This window comes from Triticum dicoccoides, chromosome 6B (assembly GCF_002162155.2).
Source record: "Triticum dicoccoides isolate Atlit2015 ecotype Zavitan chromosome 6B, WEW_v2.0, whole genome shotgun sequence".
Classification (NCBI taxonomy): domain Eukaryota; kingdom Viridiplantae; phylum Streptophyta; class Magnoliopsida; order Poales; family Poaceae; genus Triticum; species Triticum dicoccoides.
In genome coordinates, this window is record NC_041391.1 from 363,468,556 (window position 1) to 363,479,873 (window position 11,318).

Below are 11,318 nucleotides of genomic sequence, written 5' to 3' on the forward strand. Positions count from 1 at the left end.
AAGGAAAGGAGACTGGTCTTGACGTTGGCGTTGGTTTTTCCAACGAAATGAATAAGTTTTGGATTGAGATTTCACATAAGCATTGCACAATGATCCGCATTAGGCGGGGAGCAGCAATGATACCGCCGACCAGGAATAAGTACTTATCCCTCTTATACTTAAGAAAAGAGAATAGAAGTGGTTCCTTTTCATTCTATACGAAATTCGACGATTTCATTTGTGTTCATGTTGGCATAGGAGAACTACTAACTTCCGCCATCTGCATTAGTTACATTAGCGTGGGTAGGCGGTTCTCATGCCAAAGGGGAAGATCTCGCTCAGCCAAGTGCACAACCTGAGTAAGTACACTTATCGAGGAGTGATAGGGCAGCAGAGTTTGAGGCAAAAAAATTTTTGGGTGGCTATGGGTGATATGGGGAATCTAACAATTAATTGGCAATGATTTCATCGTGATGTGCATTGGTAGCTTCAAGACGAAGGCATTTTCCATACGTAAGCCACAATTTAAGTATCTTATTCTTCTGAACCAGGAAAAGCGTTTTGGTAAGGAGGATGAAAGAAGAGTACGAAAAAGGAAGTCCAAAGTCGTAGTCTTTAACAAGGCTTTCCTTCATCAGCGTAAATATCTAAAGTAGAGGCTTTGGTATAAACATAAATCCCATAATAGAGGGATCGATCATCACATTCTGCTTTGTTAAGAAAGAAGGATAACCTAGATAGATAAAGGTGGAATGGACTACGTGCAATCCCATCCATGGAAATTTTATTTACTGTAGAAATATGTATGATGTGCTGCTAGGAAATCCGCCATCGCTTGCCCTCTAATGGCCTTCTGTGGCGCATACACAATGTCGAACTCAGTAAGGATGATGGCCCCATCTTGCCAATCTTCCTGTAAGCATTGGTCTTGTCATGAGATATTAAGTGGGTGAACTTTGGAGATGAGGGTGACCCAATGTGCTATCATGTAGTGCCGTAGCTTCTTGACAGCGAACACCAGTGCAAGGCAATGTTTTTCGATAGGAGAGTATGCATGTTCAGCTCCTACGAGCACACGACTGAGGTAATAGAGGGCATTCTCTTTCCCGTTTTCATTTTCTTGTTCCAATAGAGCCCCAAGAGATTCATCCAAGGCCGTGGTGTAGAGTATAAGCTCCTTCCCTGGTATCGGCGCAACCAGGACTGGCGGATTGAGGAGATAGCTTTTGATGCCATCTAGGGCTTGTTGGCAGTTTCATCCCAAAAGAATGGAATGTCTTTTTTGGTTTTTCTTGTAAAAGGTTGGATTCTTCCTGCAAAATTGGCTATGAATCGCCTGATGTATGCCAGGCGCCCTTGAAGCGAATGCAGCTCCTTAAGGTTTTGAGGAGGAGGCATTTCGAGTATGGCCTTGATTTTACTCGGGTCGATTTCTATTCCCCGATGTCGAATGACAAACCCTAGGAATTTGCCTGACGAGACCATGAAGGCGCACTTCAACGGGTTTAACTTGAGTGCATGTTGCCTTAGGCGGTCGAATAAGATTCTGAGATGTTGAAGATGTTCTTCATAGGATACCGCCTTTACAACAAGATCATCTACATAGCACTCGACAATCTTATGTATTATCTCATCGAAGATCTTTGTCATGGCGCGTTGATATGTAGCACCGACATTTTTGAGACCTTTGGGCATAACCTTGTAACAATATATGCCTATTGGAGTGCGAAAGGCTGTGCTTTATCAAGGCAAGCTTCTCTTTCTTTGCCAATGAATTTCATATAAGTGTATAGAAAGCCTTCTTTTCACAACCATGCACAAACCAAAGTGCTGCTGAAACATGAAATCCATGCACCAACAAGTTCCAGTTCATAAGCAATGAAAAAGCAGAGTATATGGGAGGATAGTGGCTAAATTGTTCACTTGAGGAGAGTGGGAAGTGACTAGTCCGATAGGAGAAGAGCGGAAGTGCGATCTTTCGATCCAATCTACGTCGACTAAAATCCATGTCTCATGGCACGAGGGCCATTGCGAGTTGATGTTGTTGCTTTACCGTCACAGTCTGTCCTCAAGAGAGGCATCCATTCCTGGCCAGACAAAGTTCCTATTAGTTCTCTTATAGGAAGCTAGTATACCCGAATGGCCTCCGGTAGCTGTCCCATGCAGTTCTTGCGCTATCCTGGCTCTTGCATTTCTAGCGGTCCCCACATAAAGCCTCCCTTTTTTCCTTAATACCCCTTCCTTCTCTTCCCAACCATCTTGTCCTCCTCTCGCTTCACTAATACTTGTCTTAACTTCTTCAGCTAATTTTGATCCTTCGTAGCTTTGTTTCACTTCTCATATCCAATCCGGCAACAACTTGCTCACAAGGGTGCAACCACTGAATTTGTAATGACACAATGATTTGAAAAACAATCAAAAGATATGTAAAGAACACAGACAGTAAAGGTAGAAGATCATTTCTGCATAGATAGGAGAGCTATTAAAATCCACAAACATGAATCAAAGTTTCGACTGGGTTCTCCAGATTTAACCAAAAGAAGACTTTTCTACAAATAAGAGAATTTCTCATTTTTTTGTTTATACCGAGCCAAAACATAGAATTTCCATTGAAGAAGGAAGTAAGGATGCTAGCCGGAGAATCAAGAAATAAATAATTCCCATTCCGATTCTTTTTTAGTTCCCAAGATAGAATTTCTTTGTTTTTGGCAAGAGCGGTGGGTGACAACGTGCAAGACTAGATAGGTTTGGCTTTGATCTGATCAATAGGAATAGGAGGAAGCATTGGAGAGGTACCAAATGACTGAAGAGGGGAACCCATCTGACCACATGTAGAGCCAGCCCATAAGTAAATTCAAGAGAATTTCTTCATCTTTCAAAGTATGTGAGTGAGGTAAAAATTCCATGGATCGATCTCATCACTCACATCCAACAACTAGTGAAAGATGTAATGATGAAGCTATAGGAGAAGAAAAAGCGTTGGTTTTGATTGGTAATCTTGAGTTGTCATCTTTTGAAAGAGAGTAACTTGCTGGATGGAGGGCAGCTAGGAGAATAAAGTTCATCTTTACCCCATCTTTCATTCCAACTCTATTTTCTTGTGTGCGATCCTTCTTTCTGGTTTGGAATCCAAGAAGCTCAATGGGCTAGTTTCAAGTTCGATCAGACATGAAATCTGGTATAGCCACCAGCCTAGATAGAATGGGAGGGGGAAGAAAAACTAGGAGCGAGCCACATTCAAGAGGGTTGTCAAAGGCCCTCCCAATAGAGCTATTTTGTCATTGAATCGATGGAGGGAAGACTCCTTCGGTAGGTGCCCCCGACTCTTCCAGTTTCTGGGTGGGATCTTATGGCTTAATCTCTGATTGCGCAGGATTCATCTTTGTTTGGTAACCTCAGACCCTGAACCAGGAGTTGGAAGCGCCTTTGCCAGACTTTCCAATTGAACACGATGCGGGTAATGCAACTCGGCAAGGAGAAGGCTGAACCCTGGTGCTACACTACAGCAGAAGCTTTGGCAGTTTACCATGGCTTGATGTTCTAGTTGTCATGCTAAAGCCATTGATAGCTACTTCGCTTGACGAGCTAAGTAGAAAGACTTTGTGGATGAATCCACAAATAATGGTGCTTTAGGTTGATCTGATCCCTAGAAGGAAGAGTTTTGGGCTTAAGGCATAATTGCTCTATTGCGGCTACGCTGGCTATGTAATCCGATGCTGTTCACAAAGCGGCTCTTACTAGAGACCCGACTATCTCCGAGTTGAAATCGAACCCAGCCCCGGGTTTCCGTCCATCAATCCACAACTCAAGACAACCGTGATACTTAAATCGCTCAAATAGCCACCTTAGACGGACATAGCCATTAGAAGAAGAAACTGAAACTCGATGGAGTACCCTAAACCAGAGATCCTCGACAAAGAAAGTCTCGATTCGAGGAACGAAATATCAATAGAGGAACGAAAACCGCAGGGTATGAAATTTGGGTAGGGTTGGCAGGGAAAGTCCAACTGAAACTTTCTTTGATTACCTTTTTTCTCCAACTGGCCCAGAGATTGCATTTGCCCTTAACCGGTAACCTCCTTTGAATCCTTCGTTTAGACCCTCTCTATTGGTATTGGCATTGGCTCGAGAGCAAGGACCTTATTTGATCGCTTAGAACTTGATGGAGGGAAACTCACTCGCTCGAGATATGCTTAAGCTAGCTCAGGAAGAGTACTAATTTTATATGCCTTAAAGAGGGGATTCAAAGAGTAGCCTTTTACTAGGGCTTATGTGACTCATTTCATATTGCTTACTATGGTCTGGACAGTGAGGAAGGTGAGTTGGAAGATATACCTAATGTCAAATGAGACTTTCTCCTCCCCAAATTGAAGCGTAAGCTTAGCATCTTTCACATCGATGACAACCCCTGCAGTAGCTAGAAAAGGTCTCCCAAAAAAATAGGAAAGCTCTTATCCTACATCTCCAAGACAACAAAATCAACTGGAAATGCAAAGTTACCAACTATCGCAGGGATATCACCCAAAATGTCTGCCGGATCCTGATCAGCAAGGTGGAGAGTGATGCTAGTCGGCCGTACATCACCCAATGGTAGTGGCTCGTAGACAGTGAAGGGAATCACAGTAGACCCAAGACCACATAAAGCATGGAAAGTTTGACTTCCTATCAAGCATGGAATACTGAAACTGGCAGGCTCATCTAAGTTGAGAGGTAGCTTATTTGAACGAGTGCACTACATTCCTTAGTAAGAGTAACCAGTTCTGGCTCGTTAATGTTTCGCTTCTTTGCGAGCTGGTCCTTAAAGAACTGTGTATACATCGGCACTTGTAAGACACCATCAAGGATGGGGGTGGTAATCTGCATATCTGTCATCATATCCAGAAACTTTGCAATCTGCTTGTCTTCAGTTGACTTCACAAACCATTCTGGAAATGGCAGCTTCGGTTTGACAGGTGAAGCAGATTGATGATGGATCACTAGGAGCAATAACTGTTGGCGTAGAAGAAGTAGGCTGTGCAGCAGAAGTAGTGGACTGTTGAGGTCCCTGCGGAGAAGGTATTGGGCCGGCTAGGGTAAAAGGCAGGTGGTACATACAACGCTAGCATTGGGGAAGAGGATCGGTTGTAGTCTTACCACTCCGACTAGTAAAGGCTCCACGTGGGTGAACTTCAGGTTGAGGTGGAAGTCTCCCTTGTAGATGGTTGTGAGGCTACCATACGACTGGTCAATGTTTGCATAGAAGAATCCTTCCACCCAATATTGTCACTCCTTTTAGAATACCTGTCTACACCTACATCAGCAAGATGTAGTTTTATTAAGTCTGCTTCCATTCCTTATTTGGAAGGCGTTGGATACTTGATATACGCTATGCTATGTACTCGGCCCACCATTGCGCATGCTGTTTTAGGAAGCATATTTTTATCCTTATTCAGGAAAAGCTCATATCCATCAAAAACCAATCGAAGTCCAGCTTTATCCCGAGCATCCGTTGTTTGCCCCGATTGAAGATCCGACACGACACCCTCTCTTCCATCTCTGGCTTCCTACCCAGATCCGTTTACCCCTGCTTGAAAAAGTGTTTCCATTCGTAGTTCGGGGTTTCCTAGTCCTAGGTTTATTCGTAACCGGCTCCCTATCCAGGTCTTCCTCCTCAATAGCCATCTTTGTTTGACGGTGTTTGTTGCCAATGGAATAGTAACATATGCTTGCTTTCTTCCTGTTCGCATATCCATATCGAAAACTCTTCTTTTGTAGGCACATTTACTTCAATTCAACTACTTCATTGATGAATCAATTTGAGGAAATTCAAAAATACCTTGCTCGCCTTCGCAACTGCCTTCTTTTCTGTGCCTTCCTAGTTTGCCAACCCTATGTTTGATTGCGAGTTCCAGCGGGGTGAGTACCTGGACAGACAAGGGGTTCCTTTTTGATTTCCATTTTAGAGCTTCTCTCTAGTTCGAATATATAGAACTTCCTTCTTAGAAATGGAATACCTTCACCTTAGAAGGGTGTTCTTCACCAGATCTGCCTTTTTCGGCTAAGCCGATTCCAATGATCGGACGGACAATACTTGCTTAAACCTAGAACCCTGTTGCCTTGCTTTTCCTCCAGCCGTACCTGCCTCGCTGTTCGTGATACCAAGGAAGGGCATCCCTCACTTCCCAGATCGTCTCGCACTTCTTTTGTCACTGGCACACACGCTCTCGTGGGTCTATCACTGAGAAATCCCTTTTCGCTGGGCGGTGCGGTAAGTAAGACTAGTCGATGGACAACTGCTGACTGAATAGGGAGAAGATGCATTTTCATAGGCTCTTTCTACTTTGCTCATTGGGTATAGCCGTGAGTGATCCACATATACGGCGCTTTTGGATTCCTAAAGGGATATGATAGTTCTTTCTGGGTTTTAGAGGTCTCCCCTTTAACCTAGTACTCTTAGGAAGGCCGGGTTAACCTTCTACTAGAACTGTTCTATCTACGAAATTGGAAAGTAGGGTCAACTTGCCATAATATATAGCCCAACTTGATCCGTCTTAGAGTAGCCGCCTATGGAACCACCCCCGAGTCAATAATGCACCCGATCGCGAGCCTTATATGAGTTTCATAGTCAGCCTACTCTTTCAAGAATGTGCCTTCTAAACTTGTGCTTCTGCTTGCAGATTGGAGTTTGCTACTGACTATCCGGGTTCTTGATACCGCCGGCCAGGAATAAGTACCTATCCCTTATGGGAATCGAACCCGTGTCTTCGACATGAAAAGACGATGTCCTAACCTCTAGATGAAGGGGACCAAAAAGCTATTTTTCATATACTTAAGAGAAGAGAAGTGGTTCCTTTTCTTTCTATACGAAATACTTGATGCACTTATTGAATGGAAACTTGAATTGAGAGAAAAGGTGTGCTACGCTTCTTCATTCTCGTAACTCAATCAATATCAAGAACATAAAGAGTTTGTATAGAGATGATTTCTCTTCAGTTCCAAGACTTTTTTTGAATGGCTCGTGTTGCGCTAGTGACACGAGGGTAAAACGCTCGAGTTGTCTTGCTGACTCGAGGAGGGAAAGGCTCCATTTGCTTTAGTGAATGGAGGAAGAAACAACCATAGTAACTATCTATGAAATTGATTGATGGATATGAGAGTGGTGCAAGACCGGGACAGAGGAACCATAGGAATGTTATGGCAGGTTCCTTGCTCACTTATCAAGCCCAATATCATTCCTCCAACTCGGACTTTCATGCTAGAATTAAGAACCCCCCTAAACAATGACAGCGTACCAAGCGAGCCCTACATCTATCGGGGAGCTCAAATCCTCACTAGAGTGAGGCACGTCTCGATCAATACATCTCGAATCTAAAGAGAGAATGTTATTGTTATGTTGTCCCCACTCGGGAGTATGATTGACCATATCATCCAACGAGTGGTCTTAAGCGCTCAGTGCATCCATACTGAACTCGAATGTGTGTGCTTCGGAAGAGAAAGTAATGCGAACTACTAACTGTTATGCCGGCTTGGCCCAATCAAGACTTCTACCCCTCAGAAACTGTCTCGCGTCTTATCCGTGTGCGCAGTTGAGGAAATTGGACTTCATATTCTTCCTGGGTCTGGCTCGGCTGGAATCTACAATCTACACCTCTCCAAACACAATATCTTGAGTACCCGGAGAAGTTCTCTTTGTCTTCGAGCTTTTATTCCTCAATCCACTTATTCGTTCCCTTCTTTCATATACCTCCCCACCAATAGATAGAGACAAATGGGAATAACCGAACCACGTCTACAAAATGCCAGTACCATGCATCTTCTTCAAAGCCAACGTGATGCTTCTTGGTCAGATGACCAAGATATTGGCGAATACCACATACAATCAAGAAAAGAGTACCCACATGAAAACCATGAAAGCAGTTGCTAAGAAAAAGGTAGAACCATAAATACTATCCGAAATAGTGGAGGGTGCTTGGTAACATTCCATTCCTTGAAAGCCAGTGGATACTAGAGCCAGTGAAACGGTTGCTACTAAAGCGTAAACTGCTCGTTTTTCCTTCCCCACGAGTATAGCATGATGAGCCCAAGTTACGACAGCTCTGGATGAAGGGAGAATAGGGGTATTAAGAAGAGGGATTTCCCAAGGATCTAAAACCCCAATCTCTTTTGGGGGCCAAATACCTCCGATCTCTACCTTAGGTGCCAAAGAAGCCCAAAAAAAGCAAAAAGGAACATAACCTCTGAGACTATGAAGAGAATAGAACCATATCGAGGTCCTAATTGTACAACTTTTGTATGATGCCCTTCCAACATGGATTCACGTAGAACATCCCGCCACCATACGAACATGGTATAAAGGATAAATATTAGGCCCAAACTAAGAAGTGTTGCACCCCCTTGAAATGAGTGCATGTACATCACACCTCCTACGGTGGTTGCCAAAGCTCCGTGTGAACCCAAAATAGGCCATGGACTTGGATCTACCAAATAATAAGAATGCCTCTGAGATTCAATCATAAACCACTTTGCCCCAGTTGTATGTAAACCCCCCTTCACCCCCATCCCCTAAAGTGGTAAAGAAGGAGGCTCTTTTTTGTCTCATTAGGACAAACAAATAGGAAGGGATAGTTCTTTCATTGCATTGATAGAAGTGAGACTATCAAAAGATCTGTCTATTATTTAGAGAAAAGAGTTGGTGTGGGTTCTACCAACGAAACGAAGAAGTTTTTGATTGGTCTTTATCATTCGGAAACCTCTCCGTATTAGTAAGAAAACACACCCAGACTCTGAGTTCAATGGTGGGAACAACCTCAGCACTCCGGCGTGAACATGAACAATCATTCTATGCAAAATTTCATGTATGATAGTGGTCGATCCCTCGGGAGTGACATTCATTACTTTGGATTTTGTTCACGCGGTGATCTTCTCTCTTTCCAAGAGTACCACCCTTTACGTAGTCTATGTCTGGGGAGACAGGTGCGGTAGAGAGGTCCCCCACTTCGATTCCTGTCCCGTTAGCATCTTCGATCCGAGAGTTGGGATGACTCCGTTAGTTTCGGTCGGGAGCCGGACGGTAATGGACCTACAACCCTTTCTTGTGGACTAGCTGCAGAGCTAACCTTTGTTCTATTGGTTTGGTGGTTGCTACCAAGACAATTTCTTTATACCCATCAAAGAACCTCGAGATGCTAATCCACAAAAAATGATGGGACATTTACATCTGTGCCCCTAACTCGAACCCACTACTCAGATTTGCCCCTAATTTTGAAGCATGCTCAAATTTACCCCTCCGCCGTTAAGTCACTACTCAGAAATGCCCTTTCGTACAGTACTGTAGCACTTTCCATCCAATACTGTAGCACTTTCCGTCTGCTACAGTACACATGGGCCTCTGACTGTCAAAGGCCTTTGACTGGATGGAAGGGCATTTCTGAGTAGTGACTTAACGGCAGAGGGGCAAATTTGAGCATGCTTTGAAATTAGGGGCAAATCTGAGTAGGTGGTTCGAGTTAGGGGCAGAAATGCAAATGGCCCAAAAACGATACGAGAAATGCGAAAGAACTCAACTGTGGAACGAGGGCGACCCGTGAAAATACCTCGGTTTCTTACTCGTGCCATTGAACTCTTTCTTGGCAACTTGGACAACTTATAACGATGTTTGTCCCGCATATCAGACGGAAGATCGGGTTACAAAATTTGAAAGCTTTCGTATCAATTCATATTTAGCCGCGAGCAATCTACATTTGTGATCTCGTATATTTTGTCGCTTCTCCGGCATATTACTTAGTTTCCCCCTCATCTTTTAGCAAAAAGCCGCTCCACAGTAGTAAAGTCTCATCTTTTGTATTGGCCGAAGTGACAATAGTCACATTGAACCCTCGAATATGCTCGAAGATCTCGAAATGATCTTCCAGTTCCGGGGAGAATTCACAAAACTCTGTTTCCATAAAGAATTTGATGGAGTTTTCCTGTATTTCGACCGGAGAATTCAACATAGACATTACTGTAAAGATTCTAACCAAAAAATGGTACATTCCATGCCCTCGGAGAACGCTTTGTCGTGCAAAGTCACTGACATATCCTGTGTCTTTTCTGGAACCCAAGAATGGATTGGATCAAAACGTCTTTCCTGCTTGAAAATAGGGGCACCTTTGTGTCTGTATGAATCTCTGACCGCACAAAATCTCCATAGCTAATTTTCCAAATTGGATTCTGAAATCAGAGGCAGCTTTTGGTACTAATCTTATTTCAAACAATCCAGGAACTTCCATAACATTGGCATGATTCAGTTTGAGCAACAGATCCTGACGTAATACATCTTCATAATGAAAATGGAGTGGAAACATCATGGCTTTTCCGCTTTTTTTGAGAATGAGCACTGTGAACTATCCGCTTCAAAAAGGATAGTTGATCGAACCGAAACCAACGTCAAGTACGAGTTATTAAGCGGCAAATCAAAAAAAGTGTACTTCCTTTACGCTTGATGTAGGATTTACCTATTAATATGAAGTTCACTCTTCTGCTGACTTGAGTCTAGAAGGGAAGCGACTGATTTCCAATTCTTCTTTGCTAGCGCTTGACTCCTGTGGAATTCCATTATCAAGCTTAAAAGAAAGCCTTTTATTTGGTTTTTGAGATACTAGTTATTTATAGGTTAAGTTCGATATTTCACTCCATGGGCCGGCTAATTAATTCAAGTAATTCCTGGAGGGGAATCAATCGAAGAGATTGCCTGCCCATGCTACAATTCCTTACTCAAAAGGACTAGAGTGCTAAGCTGCCTTCCCGGCACCACCACTATAATGAATGGCTCAAACAAATAGGAGATGAGAATCTAATTGATCCTTTCTAGAATAGAATATAAAGAGAAGCTTGTTCTGCCCATCTATCTAGAGAATGAAAAGGAACTAATGCCACTGATAGGAAATACATAGACCGTACGCCCACTTACCACTCTACCACTTCAATTCAATGACGGACTTCACCGATACCGGTACCAAACCTAGCTTGAGAGAGATCGATCACAGGCATGTGGTGAACGATACGGAGAGAAAGAGCACTGAAATGAACCATATCGAGCACAGGTCTCACTCTACAAGTCAAGTTTGATGAGCTCTTAGCGGACCTGTGCCTACTATCTACTAAGTGTGTGCTAGGGAAAGAAAGCAAGCTGAGCAGTTCTCACTCTGTCCGGTGACCAAGAAAGCTTAAAGAATACCGTAAAGTGATCACTGAAACCTCATACCGATTCGCCACGTGAAAGCGGGGTTAAGGTAAGGCAGGAAAGACTAGCGCCAAAAGATATATATGTTTTGAAGAGAGAGATCCGCAGGCAAAAATCTTGAAGGAAGGACTGACTGAAG

At 43.3% G+C, this 11,318-nt stretch overlaps 2 pseudogenes; both read right to left on the minus strand.

Annotated features, from left to right (window-relative positions):
• Positions 1-7,612: 7,612 nt before the first annotated feature.
• Positions 7,613-8,618, minus strand: LOC119324018 (annotated as a pseudogene).
• Positions 8,619-9,734: 1,116 nt separating this feature from the next.
• LOC119324019 lies at positions 9,735-10,313 on the minus strand (annotated as a pseudogene).
• Between the last annotated feature and the right edge of the window lie 1,005 nt (positions 10,314-11,318).